The sequence below is a fragment of the Sapajus apella genome, unplaced genomic scaffold, assembly GCF_009761245.1.
Source record: "Sapajus apella isolate SASKATOON/1434 unplaced genomic scaffold, GSC_monkey_1.0 scaffold3, whole genome shotgun sequence".
Classification (NCBI taxonomy): Eukaryota; Metazoa; Chordata; class Mammalia; order Primates; family Cebidae; genus Sapajus; species Sapajus apella.
Genome location: NW_022436943.1, coordinates 46,044,006 through 46,048,670, shown reverse-complemented (window position 1 = coordinate 46,048,670; position 4,665 = coordinate 46,044,006). Strand labels below are relative to the sequence as shown.

At 43.3% G+C, this 4,665-nt stretch overlaps 1 pseudogene across 1 annotated transcript; it reads right to left on the bottom strand.

Annotated features, from left to right (window-relative positions):
• Positions 1-2,626: 2,626 nt before the first annotated feature.
• Positions 2,627-4,435, bottom strand: LOC116533183 (annotated as a pseudogene). The gene has a single exon (XR_004261137.1). The product of XR_004261137.1 is annotated as a transformer-2 protein homolog beta pseudogene (transcript).
• Positions 4,436-4,665: the final 230 nt, after the last annotated feature.

Genomic DNA, 4,665 nt, shown 5'->3' with positions numbered 1-4,665 from the left:
TCCTGACTCCCTTGTTAGCTGGGGCTAATAGAACTGATGATACACGAATGCAGTCGCTAAGTGCTTTGTTTATGTCAATTTTTCATCCTCACAATAATCTTAGGTGCTGTGCACTGTGTTTATTTCTATTTTAGAGAGGGGGGGATCACTTTGAGTGACCTTTGACAGCAGAAGAGGGATGTATTGCCGCAACATTGAGGATTTTTAACAGCAGAAAAAGAGTGTGTTGCAATGGTATCAGGTAGCTCACAGAATTGTTAAGAAAGGAGAACTAGGTTTATAAATAATAGACACAACAATGGTGCTACAGGTCTAGGAATCAGGACACTTCTATGGTATAATTGGGAAATGGAGGTGTAGAGAGGTTAAGTAACTTGCCTGGGGTCCCATGATTTCTAAGTCTGGAGTCAAGCTCTGGATTACCTCCCTCTAGGCGCCAGCCCTGAGCAGCTACATTCAACTCCAGAACAGAATTGCCCATAAGAACATTTGTCATCCACTGAGCAAGGCTATAGCCAGGCACTGTGCTAAATCCATCATAGGCGTCATTAGCTCCTGCGATCTTCGGCTCATCTGCGAAGTGCAGACCTTCTTGCCAAGGTATCACATGGGCACTGGTATCGGTCTACGCCCTTCTCAGTAGGTTCTCCAGGCTGCCCATTGCCAACAAGGGGGTTGAATAGAAAGCAAATAGCCCAACTTTTGCGTGCCTTTTGCAACCAGAAGACTTTTTTCTTTTCTTTTTGAGGAGAAGTCTTGATTATTTGCACCCAGCGATGCTAATTCAGGTTGGCTGCCTCAATAGGATAAAATAAATCGACCAATCTACTTTTTGGAAGCAGAATGTGGGAAAGCGGCTACTCCCTGAGCTGACTGTGCCCCAAGGGACAGATCCTTGTTTTATATAAATTGTCTATGAAAATTCCCCTAGATGAACACAGGAGGGAAATCTGGCAGAAGCCCCGGAGCAGGATAAAGACATTTGAAAATCCTTTCAGAAATCATAACCTAGATGCCTCTTCCAACTGCACCATTTCTGCCTGTTGTTTGTAAGAAATATGATTCTCTGTCTCGTAGGTTCTCAATGTGCATGACAAACTCTGGAATGATATGCAGAGGAGAAGGTGAGGCTGCTTTTCACAGTGGATGATTCAAAACCTCATGGGCCCCTCTCTGATTAAACTCTCAGAGGCTGAGAGGTGGTGAGAAGCCTAATGAGAGATGCTTCTATCAATGGCTCTCCCTTGTCCCATCTTCCTTTAAGGGAATCTCTGTGTACTATGAACACAGAAGGCTTCAGCCGACACAGTGAAAAAAGGAAGGACTAAGGGAGATGGCATTATTTTTAAAAATTAAAATGAGATTATGACACTGTGGTAGTCATTAAGACTATTTATAAATATCTTGGCTCTATTTTGGGCCCATGCTAAGATTGTACTTTTTGGCCTCATTAATATTAGGCTGTGTGACTTGCTGTGGTCAATGAACTGAGTGAAAGTGAAATGTATCAGTTCTGGGAGGAAATGAGCCAGTGTGATTTGCCATGACTTTTCCTCCTCTGTCACAATGATAGACAACATTTGAGACGGTAGTTGATTCTTTGGCTGGGGTGCGATGGTTAATTTTATGTCAACTTGGCTAGGATGATGGGTTCAGTTGCTTGGTCAAGAACCAGCCCAGATGTTGCTGTGAAGGTACTTTTTAGATAGAATTAACTTTTTTTTTTGAGACAGAGTCTTGCTCTGTCATCCAGGCTGGAGTGCAGTGGCATGATCTCAGCTCACTGCAACCTCTGTCTCCTGGGTTCAAGTTATTCTGTGCTTCAGCCTCTGGAGTAGCTGGGATTACAGGTGCTGGGCACCACGACAAACTAATATTTTGTATTTTTAGTACAGACAGGGTTTCACCATATGGCCAGGCTGGTCTTGAACTCTGGCCTTGTGATCCATCTGCCTCGGCCTCCTAAAGTGCTGGGATTACAGGTGTGAGCCACCGTGCCCGGCCTGGTATGATTAACACTTAGATCAGTAGACTTTGAGCAGGTGATACTCCATAATGTGAATACGCCTCATCTAATCAGCTGAAGGCTTTAAGAACGAAGACCAAGGTTTCCCAAAGATAAAAAATTCTCATCAAGACTGCAACATAGAATCCCTATCTGAATTTCCAGCCTACTGGTGTGCCTTACAGATTTGAGACTTCTCACCTTCACAACCAGGCCAACCAATTCCTTAAAATAAACGTCTCTTTATGTATATACCCCATGAGTTATATTTTCCTGGCTGACACACTGGGTGAGGATGCACAGAGCCAAGCAGCACCCCAACTCAGAATGAAAATGTGTTGTGAGCAAGAAATAAACATTTGTTGTTAAAGCCACTGAGATTTTAGGGTTGTTTGTTACTGCAGCACAACCTAGACTATTCTTTTTTTTTTTTTAAGCATTTTTCATTTGCGTTTATTTAAACACAGTTCTCAAAACATTTGAGTGAAATTGGGCTTCCTTTGGTAAGCAAAGGGCCTGAAAATAATATTTAAACAATGAACAGGCAAAGTCTTCAGTTCATCCATGACACAGGTGTAGTGTTCCCTTCTCTCATCATGTACTTTGAAGCACCCAGTTTTCTTCATATAGTCTAAAAGCTAGAAGAACAAGAGTATATTTATGGTGGAATGTATTGTCATTTGCTGATAACTAGTTGAAATCCTATCACCCCCTTGTAACAGCTTTAAGAAACAGCCTTTTAAGGCATACACTGTGTAACTCTTTGTGTTTCCTGCTATACATATTACAGATTACATAAAAGCCGACAAATCCACATTTATATAAGCATTAAGCACTGGCTGTATTGTAGATTTTTAGTTCTAATCCTAGCAGTACAGAGTTACAAAGCATAATTTTTAACACTTAGTTGCAGGTATAAGTATGGTATGTTTCATGAACTGGAGGAAAACGGGCCATTTGTCTTTAAATTTACTACTGACAACTGAATAGTTCTGCTAAGCATTGATATGTTAGAAAGAAAAGTAAAAATCAAACTGTTTATTGTTGCTTTTTGCCATTTGGTAGCATTTTACACAGGCTTCGATCTTCAGAGTACCCTGGATTCAGTAGAAAAACCTTTTAAATGAAGTTTTGTACAACAGAAACTTCTCAGCAGTCAAAATTTAGACTGTGAAAAAATACATGCAAAACATACTTTTCTGAAAACACTTAACTTTGAACAAAGCACCGAACTACACAAATGCAGAATGAAAACAGCATTTCAACTCCACCAAAAGTAGTCATCATAAAAGGTGTAAAAGTCACCTAACTTCACTAGGCACTGTTCACTTTTTAAACAAGAGACAATAAAAAATATTGTCCACAAACAATATCCCAGCTCTAGGGCGGGTTTCAGAAAGTCTTCATGCTTTAATAGCAACGAGGTGAGTATGATCGAGATCTGGAACGTGATCTGTATCCTCCGCGGCTATAGTAAGGAGAAGGTGACCGTCTTCTGTAAATCTGACCCCTGTCTTGAGCAGCTCTCCAACCTCCTCCTCCTCCGCCTCCTCCTCTGTATGATCTGCTATAGTAGTCCCGATCATCACAGTCCCGATCATATCCTCTGTCATAGTAATCCCGACGGCTAGAGCTGCCATAGGTAGGTCTCCCCATGTAAATTCCCGGTGTTGGTGCACGTGGTCTTTTTGTTATGGAGAAATCAACTCTGATCCTACGCCCATCAAGCTCCATTCCATTGGCACGTTCTTTAGCTTCCTTGGCATCATCTACATTTTCAAAATACACAAAGGCAAATCCTCTTGAACACCTAGACTGCTGGTCATATACAATAGACACGTCGGCAATGGGACCATATTTAGAGAACACTTCTTTTAGATCTCTTTCTGTGGTATACAAGCTCAACCCAAATACTCCAAGACAACAGTTAGGATCAGGATTTGCCCGATTCCCAACATGACGCCTGCGAGTAGACATGGGAGAATGACTGTGGCTGTGCCGCCTGCGATAATCTCGACTGTAAGACCTGCTACGCGATCGTCTATGGGAGCGGGAGCGAGATCGTGACCCGGTATAATGCCTTCGGGAACTTCTTCTGGACCTAGACCTAGATTCAGATCGGGACCTGGACTTTGATCTGGAACGCCTGGAATCTTCCTTGGAGCGAGACCTTGCAGGGGTATGCCTTGCATATTTCCCCGATCCGTGAGCACTTCCACTTCGGGAAGCAGAACGGGATTCCCGCTCGCCGTAGTTCTGCTCGCCGCTGTCGCTCATGACTCCTGGCTGTTGTCGCCGGTTGAGGTGCTTCAATCGAAGCTGCGAACCTCTCGCGCCTTCTTTAAGGAGGCTCAGCCGCAGCCCCGCACGACATGCCGGTCGCCCAGCCGCTCAGAGCAGAAACGCTCCGCACCGCCTCCGCACGGGCTCTAACTCTCAACCTAGACTATTCTTACTGAAAGAAATATTACACATAATGTTCCATTCACCTATTTTTTTTTTAATACTTTTTCAGGAGTACAACTGAATCTCAGTTGGACATCATGATGCATCTTGGCTTAACTCTGGACAGGTGCGGTGGCTCATGTCGGTAATCCCAGTACTTTGGGAGGCTGAGGCAGGTGGATCATTTGAGGTTAGGAGTTTGAGATCAGCCTGGC